Source organism: Eulemur rufifrons, chromosome 29 (assembly GCF_041146395.1).
Source record: "Eulemur rufifrons isolate Redbay chromosome 29, OSU_ERuf_1, whole genome shotgun sequence".
NCBI lineage: Eukaryota > Metazoa > Chordata > Mammalia > Primates > Lemuridae > Eulemur > Eulemur rufifrons.
Genome location: NC_091011.1, coordinates 27,141,028 through 27,161,726, shown reverse-complemented (window position 1 = coordinate 27,161,726; position 20,699 = coordinate 27,141,028). Strand labels below are relative to the sequence as shown.

Here is a 20,699-nt window from a genome sequence, read left to right as displayed (position 1 = left end):
TTCCTTACATGTCACCCATAGTTGTGTGAACAATGAGCTCTGCCTTTTTCTTTTCCTGCCCACAGCTTTTGTATTTGTAAGGTTTCCTCTGTGTCTGTAGTGATTATCCCATGAAAGCTCCCTGTATGTACTGCCACCATGCATAAGAAGATTTAAGTCAAATAACGAGAGAAGTTTAGCAAAAAAGTATTTTCTGAACATCACCCGTGGACTAGATGGCAGCACTCCTGTGGCTCCTGGGGACCCTGATAAGTATGTTGTCCACCGCACTCCTAACTATTAAAGGATATTTGAGAGCACTCGGAGTTCTTTGGCATCAACACTCTTTGAAATGCAAGGTTACCTAGAATTCTACTGCTGGAAGATGTGTTGGACATTACAAGGGAGGCAGCAGCGGCCCAGGGATGTGGTTCCCCAGCTCCTCTGCCTCCCCACTGAAGATCTTTTATCACACCCCACACCTCCCAGACTTTGCATTTGAAAATAAAAAATGCTGTTTTTATTAAAATAAAAAGTCAGGAGGCTGAGGCAGGAGGATCACTTGAGCCCAGGAGTCTGAGGTTGCAGTGAGCTATGATCACACTACTTCACTCTAGCCTGGGCAACAGAGCCAGACCCTGTCTCCAAAAAAAAAAAAAGGCTATCAGTGTTTAGTGACATATTCAGTCATGTGCCACATAACATTTCAGTCAATAAGGGACCACATATACAACAGTGGTCTCATAAGATTATCATGGAGCTGAAAAATTCCTATGGCCTAGTGACACTGTAGCTGTCATAACATGGCAATGCAATTACTTTAATTTTTATAAATTTAGTATAGCCTAAGTGTACAGTGTTTTATAGAGTCTGCAGTAGTGTCGTGCAGTGAAGTCCTAGGCCTTCACATTCACTCACCACTCACTCACTGACTCACCCAGAGCCACTTCCAGTCCTGTAAATTCCACTTGCAGTAAGTGTCCTCTCCAGGTGCACCATTTTTTTTATCTTTTTACCTATTTTTACTGTGCCTTTTCTATGTCTAGGTATGTTTGGTTACACAAACACCGTGTTACAATGGCTGATAGTAGTCAGTACAGTAACACACCGTACAGGCTTGTAGCCTAGGAGCAATAGGTTCTTACCACACATACTGGGTGTGTAGTAGGCTATACCATCTAGGTTTGTATGAGTACACTCGCTCTTTGATGTCCACACAATGACGAAATCACCTAACAACGCTTTTCTCAAAAGGTATCCTCATCGTTAAAAGACGCATGGCTGCAGTTTCAGTGCACTTATTGTTTGGTTCATTCACTTGAAATGCCTAAAATAGACTCGAGGGCCTGCGCCATGCAAAGTGGGTTGCTGGTGATGGTTTCCTTCAGCGCAGCTATCCAGGTTAAAAGGGTACCACGGCCTCCCCAGCATTCCCTGTTCTCCCTTCCCTGACATACTTACCACCCTTCTGATTATTTTATATTCACATTGTCTATCTCTTGCATGAGGATGACCTCCAAGAGGGCAGGGATTTTGGCCTATTTTGTTCACTGCTGCATCTTCAGTGTCTAGAATAACACCTGAAGCTCAGGAGGTGACAACCCACTGGTGACTAAGGCAATGTCAGGTTTACAGTTAGCACCCTCAGACTGCCAATTTTCCTCGTTCCTACTCCTGGCATCCTTAGCACCAGAGTAAACCACAGCCCTCCTGTCTGGTTAGTCACAGAAGACAAAGCAAATCATGAAAGAATAAAGTCAAACCAGACCAAATCATGTCAGGGACTCCAAACCTTACCTTTCTTTGGAGGTGAGATCCTGATCTAATTCCTTTGCACAGACAGACCACTCTCCCAGTCAACCACCCCAACCTGTACCCTCAAAAGAGTCACACGTATTCTCTTACCAAGTTGGTTTAAGTTTTTGTCAGAGATCAGTATTTTCACAATACCTTTTGGACACAAGAATCAGGAAAGAGAATCCTCTTTACGAGTAAGCATACCTTACATCTCAAATGAATACAAAAAATTTCTGAGTTCGAATCACTTTATTTAACTGCACAAATATAATTCAGTCATCTTTTGAGTAAAGAGTTGAGGAACTGAAGCAAAACAGTCACTGATGGAAAGGTGGGAGAATGGATAACAGACACGTAAAAGAGAATACAGGCTACCTCAGGATAGAGACACAGTATTCCTGTGAAAAGCAACAGGAGGTCTTATCATTATGTTCTAACATCAAGCAACTGAATACTTTTCTCCCCACTGATCCTTCCTCCATTATCAGCCCTCTCCCAGTGATAAGCCAACTGGAATATACCAAAGTGAAAAAAAAAAATGGTGGCTTTTTAAAATCAAGGACCTCCCAGAGACACAAACAGGCAACCCAAGTCTTCTGAACATCAGGAGGTGCTTCCCTCACTTGGCTGTCAGCAGCATGGGCACAGGAACCATCTCCTTTTCTTCCACCACCCTGTCCCCTGTGCCTGGCACCCAGCAGGTGCCCACACGTGTGTGTTGGATAAGTGCCTTTGTTAATAAGTTTTTGTAATTCCTTGGATCAAACAGCTCTCCAGCCAAAAAGCTCATAAAACCAACATAGGGCAATGTCCACCAGACAGGACTATAACTCAGTGCCAGTCACTGGCCCATTGTACAGAGCAGGCTATTGAGAGGAACTCAGCAACCTAAATCCACATTCCAGGGATGAGAACAGCAGGCTCTCCACGAAAAGTATCTCCACAGCCCAAAAGTATAAATAGCACCTTCCCCCACAAGTGTCTTTCAAAATGCTTTCTTGGAAAAAGTTCTTCCTTTCCATTAATCAAACTTAATTTTAAAAAAGTCAACTAGACCTAAATCAGAAACAGAATTGAGAGTAGATCTCCAAACTCAATCTTTGCAGGCTCTCATTTACCTAGCAGGTCACTTGAGTAAAAGGACCACTATCCATGGCTTCTGTACAAATCCATTTCCTTCTTTAAGGGTAGAGAGTTTAAATTCCTGTGAGGCACTGCACACCAACACACCCATTAATAAATCTGCAGCTCCCCTCTGCTCGCTCAGTAAGTGAAGCCACTCTTTGAATACCTTTTAAATAACCTTGACAAGCCCAGAGCTTTTTTATTTTTTTCAAAAAACTCTGCAGTCAGACTTCCACCAGGGTAAGATGCAGTGAGAGAGATTTGGGGGATTTTGCTTCCATTTATGTAGTTTAACCCACCGGCTTCAAAGGAGTTCAAGTTCTTCCAGCAGCACTTGGGACCCCCTCTGGCCTCGCCCCTCCCCCAAGGGAAAGGCGCAGCGACGTGGCCACCAGGGCCACCTCGGCCCCGGCGTCTGGAGCCCTCGCAGCGGCGGCGACCACAGCCTCTAGAGACAAAGTTCTGTAGTGCACTGACTTCTATCATACTCAGAGTCGGAGTGTCTCAGAACTTTGCCTCAAAAGACCAAACGTGCTGTCTTCCTCTACAAGTTTCTTCCCGCAGGTGTGCTCCCCCCACCGTCAGCTAAGACAAAGAAGAAGAATTCGTTAAAAGCAATTTAGCTCAGGATGCGACCGATAATGGAACGGGTCATTAATTATGGAAAGTTACTGCCGCAGTCAGCAGGAGCAAACGCCCAACAGAAATGGTGTTTTAGCAGCCCGGTTCTACAAATTCTGGTCACAATGTCAAAGCGAACGGGCTGCAGGAATCACACACTCTCCCCCTCCTTCCTGCCCATCCCCAGATTAGAACCCACTCCCACTGGAACCCCCACCTCTTCGGTACTGTTATTTAAACTTTTGCAAGCAGCTAACTCACTCCATCTAACTTGTGGCAACTTTTTACCTTCCCATCTGGAAAGTTGGTGGGGGAAGGGGACTACAAGAGGACGAATTTTCGGAGCTGGAAGAGCTAAAAAGGGGGACCAATACAGGCCCGGGAAATGCCCCACTGATGGGACGACCCAAAAAAGCAAGGCTTTGCGGGGCCGCCCCTGCGACTCCCCTTACCCAGCCATTTCCACCACTCTATTCTCAGTCTGCCAGCAGCCTGCGCCCAGCCCCGGGAACTCGGGTCTATGCAGTCCTAGCTCCTCCACTCCACCCACCCACTCTTTGGGATTCTCCCGGCCCCACACAGCTCCCCGCGGACCCTGTCTGCACACAACCTTCCCCCCTTGCTCACAGTCGCCAACACCAGCTCTTAGCACCCGCCCTCAACCCTGTCCCGGTGGTATATGCGACCACCTTCCCACCCTCCCCCTCCCCCCACATACCGCACCTGAACAGCTGTTGCGCCCGTGCAACAGGTCTGGAAAGTGCCTTCCCCATCTTCCCCCCACCCCCTCGCCACCGCCCCGTTTCCTACGACCCCTAAGAGCCAGGGCCAGAGGTGCAGTGGGCTGCGTCCCTCGGGCTGGGGTGCACAGGCGGCTGGCGAAGTGCGGGGCGCCCCGAGGATCCAGGGGCTGGGGGCGGTGGTCGCGCTCCTGCCTCCCCCGGCCGGGACAGCCTCTTGGGTGGCCCCATGCGAGCCCGCCGCAGGCTCCCCAGCCTGTCTCTCCAGCGCTGGCCGCCAGGCATTCCCCGGCCGGCTCCCCCCCTTGCGCTCCGCTCCGCTCCCTTCCATCTTGACTTTTGCCGACGTGGAAATTTTGGGTTTGGAGACGACCTGCGCTCTTATTGGCTGCCGGCGGGCGGGGTCGGAGGTCACGGCTGCTCTCGCTATTCCGCGCCAAGGGGAGCCGCTCAGCGGCTCGTGTCAAGTCAGCAGGTTCCCTCCGCCTCCCCCGGGGTCACGTGCGCCCCAGGCGGGCCCCGGAGACGCCTCCTTATGCAAATAGAGCGGGCGCGCGGGGCTGGGGGCGGGGGCGGCGGCGAGGGTGGGCGGGGGCGCGCGGGGCAGGGGCGGGGGCGCGGCTCGCCGGCCCAGCCGGGGGCGGGGCTGGGAGGGGCCGGGAGGGGCGGCGCGCTCCAGGTGGCCACCTGGCTTGGCGGCCTGCCCCGCCCCCCTGCGCATCCCCCTCCGCCACCCTGCCTGTTCGGCCTCCGGTGACAGTCGGGCCCGACGCTGTCCCGGGTCGGCCCCGCTGGGCCCAAGGAACCCGCGTTTTGCAAGATGTCCCTGAATGCCCGCTTCCCCCGGAGCCCAGGTTGGGCCCGGGTCTCTCCCGGGCTAGAGAAGAAGAGGCGGCGCTGCCTACCCGGCAGAGTACGAAATAGAAACCTCGAGGACAGTTTCCTCCGCCGGCAGAGAGTTGAGAGAACTAATAGCGAGATTCTCGGTAAGAGAATTCTAGGACAAAGCAAAAATCAAGAATTCATCGAGGTTAAAAATCGTTTCTTTTAATTAACTGCCCACCACCCAAATAAACAAGAGGCCAAAGAGCTAACTAAAAGTGGTAAAAATGCCAGTTCTGAATTTTTTTTTTACACGTCTACGGGGACTAACCGAAATTGCAGTCCGTCTCGGCCCTGACGTCCGCTGGGTACTGGGCACCCGAGACTGGCACGAGGGGATACGTTCTCCTCCCCACATCTGGATGGGGTGTGACTCGGGGGAGCTCAGAATTCCCTACGAAGAAGTCACGGGGCATGTAAAAAGAATCAATTCTTAATGTGGTTTCCCAAGCACGCCAAAGAAGGTGCTTTTCTAGAAAGAAAGGGAAATCGATGAGTGGCCACGTGACCAGGATGTCTTCCTTCCCTCCCCCCTCCCCAAGGAAAAGAAAGTAATGGCATTGCAAAGGTAGAGCCCGTGTTCTAAACGTGACTCTGACGGTTACTGTAAGATCTGCCACCCTCTAGTCACCAAGGAAAAAGCAGGGGGCTGCATGTTTTAAAAATATAAGTATTTCTCCGAACTGGCCTAGGTTTTTTTCCCCCCTTCGTGTAATATAGTATCTGTATCATATTTATAATTTTTCCATCTTAAGTCTGGCCGAATGATCCAGAAAAACAAAAGATACATTTTTATGGGAAGATTCTTACCTGGAAAATTCTTCCCATTCTCTCTTCTTAATTTACTTTCCTTCTCCCCATTTCCCCCTATGGAAAGATAAATCATTGCTCCTTCCAACTGTTTATCCTCAAGGATCTTTCTCTCCACTCTCCTTTCTCTTCCCTGTCCACACTTGCTTGTTTATCTGACCATTCCCGGTGGCAGGGGCCTCTCCCCAGGCATTGTCTGCTCCAGCCCCCACCCCCTCCTCGGCCCAGGCCTGCCGGCACTGCTTGCTGGGCCCGGGAGTCGGTCCCGGCTCTGCCGCCCGTTCTGTTATGTGCACTGGAATATTGATTTTTCAGTGTGTGTGCGCCAGCTCTGTAAAAATCAATATTTCAGTAGCTCGAGCACAGCGCAGGGCAGTGTAATGGAGCCGGCCTGCTGATGTAACGTGCGGGGTCCACCCTCCGCGATTGAGGTCAGTCAGAAAATGGCAGTGTGCTTTCCTATTTCATTGTTTGCTTCAGAGACAGGGAAGGAGTTTGCGTACCGTTGTGTACATCCGATCCCGGGACCAAGTAACCTCACTGCTGTTGGGTAACAAGCGAACCAAGTTAGGAAAAAACAGCAAAAGGGTGATGATGGGAAACCTGGTTATCCATTCCAAGAAGTCTTACAATAAAACATTAGGGGAGGGGGAGTTGTTGTCTGCCAGCAATCCTTCCACATTGCACAATGAGAAAATGAAAATAGGCTCACTCCAGGAAAGGGCTAGAGTGTATCTTTTAATATTGGATATGTGAGCTTACGATTCTTCCGCCCTTAAAACATGCTTCCGACTAAAAGGACAAGAGATTTCTTGCATGATTTGAAGGGGAAAAATATCAATAATGGTACGGATTTGGAGGCTGACCTCATGACATTTGCAGCAGATGTGGAAAGAGGGCTGGCCTTGGAGTCAGGTGGGTGGGCTCTCACCAGGCACTCCCCAGTAGCGAGCTTCTAGTAAGCCAGTTCCCCTCTCTGGGCCTCAGGGGCTTCACCTGTAACTTAAAGGGTTGGACTAAATGACCTCTAAATACCCTCTCCCTCTAACACTTATGATTCTACAGAAGAAATAATGTTATAACTAAAACTTTTAAAAAACTGGCCGGGCGCGGTGGCTCACGCCTGTAATCCTAGCACTCTGGGAGGCCGAGGCGGGTGGATTGCTCAAGGTCAGGAGTTCGAGACCAGCCTGAGCGAGACCCCGTCTCTACTAAAAATAGAAAGACATTATATAGACAACTAAAAAAATCTATATAGAAAAAATTAGCCGGGCATAGTGGCACATGCCTGTAGTCCCAGCTACTCGGGAGGCTGAGGCAGTAGGATCGCTTAAGCCGAGGAGTCTGAGGTTGCTGTGAGCTAAGCTGACGCCACGGCACTCACTCTAGCCTGGGCAACAAAGTGAGACTCTGTCTCAACAAAAAAAAAAAAAAAAAAAAAATACAACTACATTGATTATGTACCATGAATAAGAAAAATAAATTAATACCAGAAATGGTACAGAAACAGAAGGTAGGTGTGCTCCCTACTCTAGTTGTGTTTTGTTTTGAATTATATTCCAATGCAATCTTTTTGGAGGGTAATTTGACCATTTTCTAAAATGTACTTCTTTTGAACTAGCATTTCTAAGAGTTTTTCCTAAAGAAATAATTAATATCATTAGAAAGTGTTCATCACTGCCAATTTTATAATATGGAAGCATTAGAAAAAAATCTAAGTATCCAATAATAAGGGATTTATTAAATAATATATGGGTAGTGGTACATTTATTGAGCGGAACACAACTATTTAATGTGGTGGTGCTGAATGACTATCAAAATATGGAAGAATTGCTTTTATTGAAATGTATGTACTATGTAAATTTATATCTATCTCTATATATCTCATAGTAAGTAGTAAAGGATATAGTCTCTGAAGCCAGATGGCTTGGATTCAAATCCTGTCTCTACCCCTGGCTAGCTGTGTGGCTTTGGTCAGCTATAAATTAGGTGTTTCATATTGGTGCCGTAACAAATACCACAAACTTAGTGGCTTAAAACAACACAAATTTATTATCTTACACTTCTGGTGGTCAGAGTCCAAAATAGGTTTTGCTGGGCCAAAATCAAGGTGTCAACAGTGCCATACTCCTCCAGAGACTCGAGGGAATAATCTGTTTCCTTACCTTTTCTGGAGGCCTCTTGCATGCCTTGGCTTGTGGCCCCTTCCTCCATCTTGAGAGCTCAGCATTCCAACCTCTGCTTTGGTCATCACATCTTGTCTCTGACTCTTATCTTCCTGCTTCCTTATTACAAAGATCCTTGTGATTACATTGAGCCCACCTAGATAATTCAGCATAATCTCCCCATTTCAAGATTCTTAATCAATCTGTAAACTTCCTTTTGCCATGTAGGTTAAGGTAAGACGTGATAGGTTCCAGGGATTGGGATGTGGACAATTTAGGGCCATTATTCTGTCTACCATGTTGGGCTAAAATCAAGGCATCAGGAAGGTTTCATTCTTCTCTGGAGGCTCAAGGGGAAAATCTGTTTTCTTCCCTTGTCAGTTTCAAGAGGTTGCTCTCATTCCTTGACTCATGGCCCCCTGCTCCATCTTCAAAGCCAGCAGTAGCTGGTTGAATCATTCTCACAATTGCATCCCTCTGACACCACCTCTGCTGCCTCTCTCTTCCCATGTGATGACTTTGGGCCCACCTGGGTCATCTAGGATACTCTCCCTATTTTAAAATCAGCCAATTACCAAACTTAATTCCATCTGCTACCTTAATTCTCCTTTGCCCTGTAGCATAACATCTTCACAGGTGGGTGGGGAACCTGCGGCCTTAAAGCCACATATGGCTCTCCAGATCCCCCAGTGCTTGCGTTCCTTCGACCAAATCCAAACTTTGGATTCAGTCAAAAGGCCTCACTCAAGGATCCGGAAGGCCACATGTGGCCCTGAGGCCACAGGTTCCCCACCCCTTATTCTACATCATAGAGCTGTGGGAAAGATTAAAAGAATCCATACATGTAAAGCATTTAGAATAATGCCTGGTACGTGACATAATAAGCACTCCATAATAATTAGCAAATAGTAAGCAATGCATAATGATTATCTGTTGTAGTTATTATCCAGAAAGGAAATACTGAATATAAGCAGTAGTTGCAACTGGAAGATGAGATTAAAACTGGTTTTTATTTTTTTCATTTGGCTAATATTTATTTTTTCTTTGTCTACCATGAACATGTATTTTTATTTGGGCACTTAAAAAAATTGAAATATAAACAAGACAAACCAGTAAAGGTGGTTGTCATAGTATAATAGGAAAAAGTTTGGTGCTAAAAGGTCCAGGTGCTCACCCCACCAATTCAAAACACAAATTGTGGTATTGGGCAGTTGCTTTACCGCTCTGCACTTCAGTTTTCCTCGTCAGTAACCTGAGAGAGATAAACTGTATTTTTTGTAAGGTCCTTCTAGTTCTAAATGCTATGCACCGAAAATATTAAAGATTAACAAGTTGATGAATGGTAAAACAAACAAGAAAACACTGCTTAGTATGTAAAGAACTCTTACAAAATAAGTAAGAAAAGACAGACCTGTAGAAAAAAAGTGGCAAAAGGCATAAATAAACATTGCGCAGAAAAAGAAATGGCAAATAAGCATAGGTAAAGATGTTTAGCCTTGTTAGTAACAAGAAAATACAATTTAAGACTTCAGTGAGATACCGTTTTGTACCCACTAGGTTGGCAAAAATTCACAATCTGACAAGGTAAACAGATGGAGATGGTGTCAATCAGTGGCAATTGGGGTCTACTCACACAATGGGTTATTATACAGCAATGAAAATGAACAAAATATAGCTCCTCGCAAGCCTTTGGATGAAGCTCAGGAACATAATGTTGAACAAAAAAAAGCAAGCCCCAAGAGACTACAGATACTATAATATGATCCTATTTTTATAAAGCTCAAACACAAGCAAAACTAAACATATTTTCAAGGGATTCATAAAGTGATAAAAAGCAAGGAAATGATAAATAGAAAATTCAGGATAGTGGTTACTGGTAGGGGGTGGAAGAAAGGAGGGTGGGGAGGGAACCCAAAGGTGGATGCAACTGGTAATGTTCTAGCTCTTAAATTGGGCATAACACGCTCATAAGTGTTGATTGTGTTATGCTTCATAGCTTGCATATATGTGATAGATATATTTTGTATGTACCAAACATTTGATTAAAGTAATTTTTTTTTTAAAAAAGAATAGTGTTTAGGGGTTTCTGTATTCTAATCCAAGATGCTTTACTTCTCGTAGTGGATGCTAATCACTTAGATTACCTTCAAACTCATAAAAGCCAACTCTTTATTGGCAATTTGCTATTTGTAATCCCTCTAGTTAAACAGACTTTGTAATAGCCTCCTACATCTGGGCTTGTGCAAGAAATGTTTGCAGTTTATGCTCCAAATGAATCTCATTTTTCTTGAGGTACAGCCCCCGGGGGGTTATACCAGCAGGAGCAGTACCTCCAAAAGTCTCTTGCAGCTTGTCTTCTGTGTGCCCTTCCTTCTTGCCTGCAGCTAGCCGTTTGGGGAGCGAAACAGGAGTTCACAAATACCCAGCCCACACAGGTGAATTTGTTGCTACTCTAATTCATAACAATTTTGATTTTAATATTGAAAAACCACATTGCTTATACTCCTGCAACAATCCTGGCATTAGCATTATTTTTACTTCCATCTTTGATTCCATAGTATTCCCCAAAATAAGCCAGCTTTGTTGATGTGCCTTTCTCTTTTCTTGACTCTAAATGAAGCATTTGAAAGCAATTATCAGAACACACAGGTACCTTAATGTCAGTGTTTCCAATGAGAGGATTGGCTTACATAGGGTTTACGGAATGAAGTAGATGCTTAGTGCGTGGAGGAAGAACGAAGATGGGCTTAGGGCAGCAGTGACACCTGACATCCAAACCTCACCACTTACATCCACCTTTGGATGTTGGATGCTACAGACACTCACATCAGTTGGGTGGAGTAGTGGTTTTTAAGACTCACTACCTAAGGTGGAATGGCCCCCAACCTGTTACATACCACTTTGCACAAGGTCTTCAGTTTCAAAGACGTAGATTTCTTTTTAAGACTTTTTGTCATGAAAACTTGCCAAAAGTATACAAAAGGAAAAAATATATAATGTAAATATAGTCTGTAAAATAGATATAAAAATTATATAAAGAACCAGGCACGGTGGCTCATGCCTGTAATCCCAGAACTTAGGGAGGCCCAGGCAGGAGGAACACTTGAGCCCAGAAGTTGGAGACTGCAGTGAGCAATGATCGCACCACTGCACTCTAGCTGGGCAACAGAGTGAGACTCTGTCTCTTAAAAAAAAAAATTACGTAGAGTATAAAGAAATCCATCACCCATCACCAGTTTCAATAATTATTAACTCATGACCATTCTCGTTTCGTTTGTATTCCCCTTCCTGCCCTCCCCCACACCCAGGATTATTTTGAAGCAAATCCTCAATATCATGGGGTGTAAATGTTGTGAATGTATCTTCATGACAAACATTCCTAAAGCTCTGGAGAGTACTATTAATGGCAATATTGAGTGTGATCCCTCTCTTTGCAACATTAGTACACTCTGTTTGTTTTAATCAGCTAAATAAATGAGAAGGCCAAAGTTCTTCACAGTTGAGACTACCTTTAACTTCACAGTGGAGGGCTTTCTTGGAGAAATGCAACATATGGGACATTACTTCAGGACTTATAGGAGGAGGAGGAGCAATAGAACAATTTAACTTTTTTAAGGTTTGTATTTCTTCAGTCTTACCATCCATGGAATATTGAAAGAGTCAATGAAATAGCATCAGGTCTATTACAATAGTCTTAGCTGGTCTCTACCATGCATCCTACATAAATTGCTAGCTTTATCTTCCTGAAGTGCACCTTTGTCCATTGTTTTAATAAATTTAAGTGCCTATTATGTGCAAAGCGTTGTCCTAAGTACTGGAGAGGATTCAAAGAGGAATCAGATGTGGCTCCTGTTCTATAATAAAGAATCTCTTGGGTATTTGTCCTGAATTCCTGGGTGGGAACTTCTAAACCCTTGGAACTTTCCCAGTGATTGGAGTGCTTTTGTTATGCATGGTGGTCCCAGGACCCACCTGAGTTTATGACAAGGAGATGATTTAGGATGGGGACTGATCACGATGGAAAGACTACCCCTGTGAATAGAGGCTTGAAGTTTTGAGCCAGGTAATATCAACTCCAACTCCCTGGAAGGGAAGAGGGCTGGGGATTGAATTCAATCCTGTGACTGATGATTCATTCAATCATGCCTACATAATGACACCCCAATAAAAATTCTGGACACCCAGAGCTCAGCTGGTGAACGTAAGGACTCGCATCCTGAGTGCACACTGAGGGGCACAGAAGCTCTGTGTTTGAGACCCTTGCCCTGTCTGCGTCTTCGTTTGGCTCATCCCGGTTTGTGTGCTTTATAATAAAACCTTCATTATAAGTGCCGCACTTCCCTGAGTTCTGTGAGTATTCCAGCAAATTATCAAACCTGATGGGATCATGGGAACCCTAGAGTTTGTAGCCAATTGGTCAGAAGTGCAGGTGGTGTCGGAATCTGAAGTCAGGACAGTTTTGTTGAAGACTGTGCCCTTAGGCTGTGGAGTCCGCATCCACTCTGGGTTGCGCGTGTCAGAATTGCATTGCAGTATTGCAGCTCTTACTTTCAAACACTTACCGATTAGTAGAGGAGATAAGACATAGATGCTTAAAAACAACATTAAAAAGTATCATGCAGCAGTTACAGATGTGCCGGGGGAAACAAGAGAAAAGGAAGACTCTGGAGAAGGCCTTGGGGAGAAGGTGGTCCTTGCCTGGAGCCTTGAAAGATGAGTAAGACTTGGAGATGCAGAATTGTACTAATAGACAACATTTATCGCGTGCTTACTCTGCACTAGGCTCTGTTCTATGGCTTACATATAAATTATTTAACATACACAGTCCTATGAGGTTGCACTAATATTGTCCCTCTTTAGTAAATTGAGGCACCCAGCGATCAAACAACTTGCCAGGGTGGCCGGGCACAGTGGCTCACACCTGTAGTCCAGCTACTCGGGAGGCTGCGGCGGGAGGATCACTTGAGCCCAGGAGTTTGAGGTTGCTGTGAGCTAGGCTGATGCCACTGCACTCTAGCCTGGGCAACAGAGTGAGACTCTGTCTCAAAAAAAGAGAGAGTGTGTGTGTGTGTGTGTGTATACACACAAACACACATATATATGCAGAGAAAGACATAAAGGCTTATCTATAGGTTATTTTTACAAGGACTATTATCCATGCAATCTAATCCTGATGTCATATCAGAAGCTCAACTTCCATTCAAATAAGGTTTATAAACTTGAGGTAAAAGCTCAGTACAGTAGATCAAATACAAAGCAGGAGAAAGAAAAACAGGAAAATTGGATAAACTTCATCTGGTAGTTGACATTAGAATAGTGTTTCACAGAGGATTCTTTCTCAATTGGTGACAAAAGGTCATTTTTTAGCCTTCTTTAACCAAGAAGCTAGGAAATTTAAAAAGCTGGGTACGTGTCACATTAGAGATGGAAGGAAGAAGATAAGCTGGTATCAGTGTCCCTCCTAAAGCAAGAGACCTGTTCACCTTCTCCCCAGACCCGTGTAAACTCCCTTACTGAGCCCAGGGCTGGTTCCACAGAGGATCAGCAGTCAAGGCGAAATCCCCAAGGGTGGCCATCATCCATGCAGCTTATCCAAAGGAAGGAGACTACTGACCCTACACCTAAGCCAAGACTGTAGCCCACTGACCAGGTTGTGCAGCCGCCCCGAACCTCCAGGGAGGCGTCCACTCGTATGTAAGGATCACAGCTCCAGGAGAATGGGAACTTGGAATAGATTGAAAGCCAACTCAAAATCCTGCCCAGCGAGTCTGTCTTTATTCAATGTGTTTGTTTAGTTTAATTGAACAGAAGATTGTAAAAGACAGTTTATTCCTGAAAGCAGCTCAGACCTATTTGTTTGCTGACTCTCCTGAAACAGACCTACCAATGGGAAAGATTTTCCTAAAGATTCTTTTCAAAACAGAGTGCTTTAAACTAAATATTCAGTAGAGATCCTTATTTCCAAGCTACAGGAAGTCGAGGAGCTGGACTAGAGAAGTGAATCATATGGCTTTCAATTTCTGCAGAGTGTGTGCTGTCAAGATCTGAAGGTAAGAACAAATTGAAATGCAAAACTTTCTGCCTAAATGGAAAAGTATTAATCAAATAGCATCAGATGTGTTTTAAATTTACAAATCCCCAGGAAATTCTGTTACAAATCCCAAGCTATTTAATTTTTCTAACACCATAGTCAGAAAAACCCCAGCTTTTAACCTATAAACATCATGATCCGTTTTACCCCTTAGATGCTGATCTTATAAAACAGAATCTATAGTGTAGCCTACTAGCACTCTCTAAAAATATACAATCCCCCTTCACAGCACCTTTTAAAGATAGAGCTCCCATTACCACCCACCTCCAAAGAATCACGGATGCAAGAATCCTCAATCTCCCTTTAAACATCTCTCAATTTGGGGTCCCATGGAAAGAACAGTACATTCCGAAGAGAATTGCTCATCTTTACTCCAGGTTCTGTTCTGATCTCAGGTATTTTCTTTACAGGGGAAGAAATTCAGGAAGTCAACTCTCCAAGCTGGGATGTCTGTGGGACCCTCTGTCTGGTTGCCGGCAATCCTGCTGGCAATCCTGCAAAAAGTGGGTGCCTCTGCCCAGCACCCCAGCTACTTACTCTTGTTCTCACTCTCTCCCCTTCCTTCTGTTCCTCCTGCTCTCACATGCGGAAGAGCCTGTTTACCCTGCAGCCACTCTTGCCAGGAGACATCAGAAACCCCATGGATCTTTAGGGAAGACATATAGCACAGTACCCTGGAAGGAGAGACCAGATTCTAAGCTCTTAGGACCCTCATCCTTGGTTATCAGTCCACCTGGTGCCTCCTTTCTGCTCCAGTCTCCACTGGGGTAAGAGGTCTGGACAAGTGCCTATTTACCTGGCCATTATAGTGTCCCCACTCACCCTCTTGTTTCTCTTCCTTAGCAATAAAGCTTTTTCTTCTTCTTTAGCAATAAAATAATGATATAGCCACCACTTGGGGAATGGTTCCTGGAACTATATGAGCTAACACATCCACCCCTGCACTCCGAGCTCCCCAGCCCCTTCTTTCCACCTAACATCATATATGTTTACTCAATGATTTTGTCTCCCCGCTCTCCCCAGGACTATAAGCTCCTCAAAGGCAGGGATTTTGTCTCTCAGGGCTGTGTCCCCAGAGAGCAGCACTTATCCATGGTAGGTATTCTATAAATATTTACTGAATGCATAAATGTGCTTAGACTGAAAGATATAAACAAAGAGAGTGAAGAACAAACATGCATAAAGAAACTTTTCTAAGACTTTGTCATCTAACCATGTGATAAGTATCCTATAAAGGGTTATGAAATAACCCAAGGGGTGTTAAAACTGTCAAAGACATTCTAACCTTGCCCTCCGGTTTAGTAAGAAAAACCCACTTTTGCTTTCAGATAGATACAGTAGCCTGACATTCTTTGTGGGGATTTTTTATTTTTTAAAGAAATAATCTGTTAGGCCAGTATGTGAAACCTTCTTATTTAAAGCATATAAAATTCTGAAGTCATATCATCAAAATTGATGTTTTCCTTTTTTGTATGCTTCGACCACCACCAACTTGATATCCCTCTCAAAGTAATTCGATTATCTTTCTGGAGAAAAGTCACCTTCACCAAAGATCTATACGAATAACACATATATCTTTTTAAGCAATATCCTTTTAAATATAGAGTACAGAATCACATGGTAGTTTCTAAAATCTTCTAAACTAGTTAGAAAGTTTGTTTCTCTACAATGGTGAAAGAAGAGGGAATGGGAAGACAATGGGTTGTAACCTCATTTACTCTTCTAGTAAGATTCACTTTTTATAATTTTAGTTCTTCATATATTGTGAATGTCACAGTAAAGGGTTTCATTTACTCAGGATCGGGGAATCTCTTGTTAAATCAAAAGCCGATGAATGCATTCTCAAGGCAGCTCGGTTCAAATTTGCCAACCTATAGCAGCGATAACTCTGCTCTAGATTTGATTTTGTTTATTAAATATGAGTCACATTATTGGAGTGGAGTGGAGTCACATTATTGGTACTGGTCCTCAGGCTTATTTCTGCTCACCAATGGGTTTTGATTACAAGACTCAGCAACATCCACCCTCCAACCAGTGGAGAAGAGCCTTCTGCACATGCAGAACCTCACATGTCCCAGTGTTCTGCTCCTGCTGCCTGGAATTCCAACTTTCTTTTGAGCAGCCAGGCACCATCAGCTTGCTTTCTCCTTTATGCTTCAGTAACACTTTCAACAAATCTCCCTCCAACACCTATCACAGAGTTTTGCAATCAGTGGTTTACACCCGGCCATGGCTGGCCCATATGGCACCTTTGTGTAAATTAGAAAAAAAAACACCCCTTCCTATGGGTGAGTCAGAGGAAGATGGGATAACACCAACTATTTATTTTTATAGAGTTTAGGGAGAAAATTAGGGCAGGGGAAGACACTCATCTTCTTCCCTGCCCCCAGGCCCACACCTCCACCATGAAACAAGAGAGGGATTTGCCACCCACAAAAATTTTTGCTGTTTAGTTCGGTTGCAAGATGTAACTCGTTAACAGTCGTGAGAGTTTTCCTGTCAAGATCAAATCTCTTCCAGAATAAATGGAACCAGGTCAACATTTTGTATCAGAAAAGTTTTTTTAGAGAAAAAGCACTTGATCTTCAAATGCATGCTCTGCAGATTGTCAGCCATTCAGTGATCTCTTACATTTTTAGAGATGACTTTAGATTCTGGGTTTTCAATGAGAACAAGAGGAAAAAACACAGTGGTACTTTTTTCTTGTGCCCGAGACCACTCCAACAATAACCTTGGTCATTTCTCCTTCCTGCTGCTCTTTGGGGTAGGAGGGCACCAGTGGAGGGGAGAGGAAAGGAGGAGAGGGGTGAGAGGCGGTTGCTACTGGGACCTCAGCAATATTCAGGTGAACACAATCTGGCTGCACTGGGCACCGGATGCTTTTCTCCCTGGCCTTGACCAACAAGGCGATGGAGTGCATACTGCCTCTCTTGAGGGTCCTTCTCAGTAGGCTGAAGGCTCCTTGCCATGAGGGTGGAGCTATGCAGGCCCCATTTCTCCTCCACTCCTATTTTCTCAACCATGCTCTGAGCACTTTGATGATGTACACTGATGTGTGTGGTAGGAGTGCCTGTTTCAGAGTGTCTTGGATTTTCAACCTGAAGGGACCCTAGATATAATCTCCTTCAGTGTTTTCAAATTTTTTATACTTCACCCCATGGTAGAAAAAAAAACCATTTCACATTATGACCCTAAAAACACATAACTACATAAACATAGATTTAACTGAAATGAAAGCTTTTGGAAACAATAAGGCATACAACATGTAATGCACTCTAACATTTTCTCCTCTATTCTTTTATTTTGAATGCTGATCACAACTCACGAAATTGGTTCCCATGATTCACTAATGGGTCGAGGCCTACAGTTTGAGACTCACTGATCTATTTTAATCCTCTTATGTTATAGACCAGGAAACCAAAGTCAAGAAAGGTTAAGTGATCTGGCCAAGGTCACACAGCTACTGCTTGATGGCAGAGCCAAGACTAAAACCCTGGTAGCCAAATCTAACTTAGCTAATTATTAATAATAAACACTCTTCTTGCAAAACAATGTGCCAGGACTGTGAACGGTGCATGCTGTTACTAAAACACATAGTGTTTTTTGAATGATAGAAAATTAAAGTCACTCAAGAATTAAATAGAATGTCATCCCCCAAATCCTCATATACATATCATTTTCAGTTCCAAACTCCAGTGTCTAGAGGGCTAAGTTCATACACACACACACACATACACACACACATAAAATGTTTGTTTTATGAATGTTTAAAGCTACATCTGTAATTTGGCTCCAATTTGCTGGCTCATGTACACTTCTTTTTACTGACATCTCTAATGCAATAGAAAAAAAAAACCTGAGCAACCAGTCCTTCCAAAGATCTTTAGTTAAGCCTGCTTGCTCAAAGAAGTGCCGGTGGGCACCTCTGTGATCAAAGGGGGCCTCTCAGTTATACACTAGAGGACTCTACCAAGGTATGTATAAGAAGTGGGGTGCATCTGAAATAAAACGCCAGGGAGCAGTAGTGCCAGTCTAGAACACCCTCAGCAAAGCCCAACAACCTCACAGCCCATCATCCTTGGATGGTTCCCCCTCAAGGCCTGCACCCATAAGTCACTGCAGATGACTCTGACTTTCCTACCCCTGTAAGAGTAATATTTTCATTAAGATAAGTTAGTCTTAAAAATGTTGCCTTAAATTTCAGCATACTCCCTGTCAATAAAAGCATGGGTGCCTTCCTGTTCCACCTATTTTTATCCTGTTAAAAAAAAAATCTGTTCCAGCCAAAGCAAATACCATCTCTCTCCCTCTCCCTCTCTCCCTCCCTCCCTCTCTCTCTCTGCCCAGCAGCAAGGCTGGTTGCAAACCTCTGCAGGCTGTGGAACTGATTTTGCCTGTTGTGTTATTATTTTTTTTTTTCATTGATATGGTACCTTTTCACCAGTTCATGTGTCAGCTGATGAAAGCAGATATGACCTTTTACAACAATTGGCCTCTGTCTTTACGTTGGCTCTCTCCGCTTTACTGAGACTCACGAAAATCACCTTAGGGGCACCTTCCAACCTATTCCTGTGAAATGGCAACAGAAGAAAAAATGACGCAGAAATAAAGAGACAACATTTATGGATACACTGAGGGGTAGATATTGGGACTTTTAGTTTGTGAATGTGAAAATGTCACAGGTTGTTTCTGAGCATATTCCAGCTGGAGGCAAAAAATGCTTTGGGGTAAACATATGGACCACATACTCAGAAGCTCAGAAAATTAGGTATGAAAGTCATATATACAAAATTGCCACAAGAATTCCTGCTGTGATCGTTATGAAATTGTCTTGGAGTGCGGGTTTCTGGCTCACTTACAAGCTTAGCAATTCCTTTCCGTAAAACCCTGGGCAGCATCACCTCCCCTCCCCTCGGTCAGTAAAGGTCCTGACTATTAGAGCTCCTTTGGGGGAGATAGGAAGAACAGATCAGATCATTTTTTATTATAACTTTTAAAAATCTATTTTAAAAATTGGTATATTTCTGTACTTGCTAAAGACAGATATCTTAAATAGTGCCTGACCGTGTTTGTTTTGGCAGACACATGGGTGACTCTTGCAATGGCAGACGTCCGTATCCGTATTTACGGCAAATATGTCAGAATTTAACCCATCCCAGTGTCTGTGAAGGAATCAGTGATTACAAGTTATCATTTCCCTCTCATCGTATTGCTTTACTACTTTTCAAGGACTGACATAGAAATTGTCATGAAGTGGACAATAATTAATCCTCAGAAGAAGATAGAATACCACATCTTATAGCTGGGTGAAGAATGGTCTATTCAATCTTTGTTTCATTTCTCATCTCCTCTTTGAGTGGTGCAAGGTAGCACGCACAACTCAATATTAGCAAGGAGGTGGCATTTCACAGGAATGACTGCTATCATGGAGGGGAAGGAGGGTCCATGAGCTAGATTTCCTGCTGATGCCATCAGCAACTCAGTGACATTTAAAAAAAATCAAGTACCATTTCCAAAAGGGACGGGTACCTTTGAAGAAATAATATTGCTCTTATTTTGACCTTCCTGCTTCAGTTCATCCCCAACAGATAGGTACACTGATGAACCTATATCCATAATGTGAACAATAGCCTTCCTCTAATCATTCCCAGGTGAAATGAAGCCAACCAGCAAGAGCACAACCATCTCTTTGATTTTAATAATCAACAGTTCTCCCTAAAACAGAATTGTGGTGGTTGTTATTCCAGCAAGTTGGCCCTTGACAAATGGACTATGTCCAGAAAATTCACTTGTATATTTGGAATATAGAGTGTCAAGCACAGGTTCCTATATGTGCAGCATTACAAATGGTGGGGTCTCAGACCAGCCCGAAGACATCTATTTCATTTATGTCTTGCGGGGAGATAAAGAAGTATGTAAGAGTCAAAGGAGAGGAGTTGGCCTTGGGAAGACGACCTGTGGCACAAGATCCAAAAACAATCTCCTTATCTTTTCTACCACTTCCAGAAAGAAGGAGGGAGGGAAGGAAGGAAGAAGGAAGGAAGGAAAGAAGGAAGGGAGGAGGGGAGGGAGGGACCACATGAGCCATGGCTCAAGCAGGAAACAAAACCCACTCTGAGTATTTTGGTTTCTCAGGAGACAACAAAACTGAGCAGTATTAGGAGAGGATGAGGCAATCCAGAGATGGGCAAGAACAGGAAGCTACTAAAACTCTTGAAGTGGAGGGTCAAAAGGAGGATGCGGTGTTACCAGCATCCAAAAGCCAGGTCACCCTGTGGAGGCTGGAACCCAAAGGGCCTGTCTGATGGGGGCACGAGCCTTGGAGGAGCTGCCATAGGTGACGTCCAAACAGGGCAGGACAGAGAGGAGCACTGTGGCTTCTCTCTGCCTCCCGCCATGCAGTTCTCATTGGTGCCTTCCATTGGCCAAACCCAGCCAGAATCCAGCTGTCACAGGATCCTAAGAAACAGCCCACAGTGGTCAGCCTCC

At 44.3% G+C, this 20,699-nt stretch overlaps 1 long non-coding RNA gene across 1 annotated transcript; it reads left to right on the top strand.

Moving 5' to 3' along the window:
- Positions 1-5,035: 5,035 nt before the first annotated feature.
- Positions 5,036-15,350, top strand: LOC138377352 (uncharacterized). Its single transcript, XR_011231782.1, has 3 exons — positions 5,036-5,248; positions 14,086-14,169; positions 14,621-15,350. It is a non-coding gene; the product is annotated as an uncharacterized lncRNA (long non-coding RNA).
- The last annotated feature ends 5,349 nt before the right edge of the window (positions 15,351-20,699 follow it).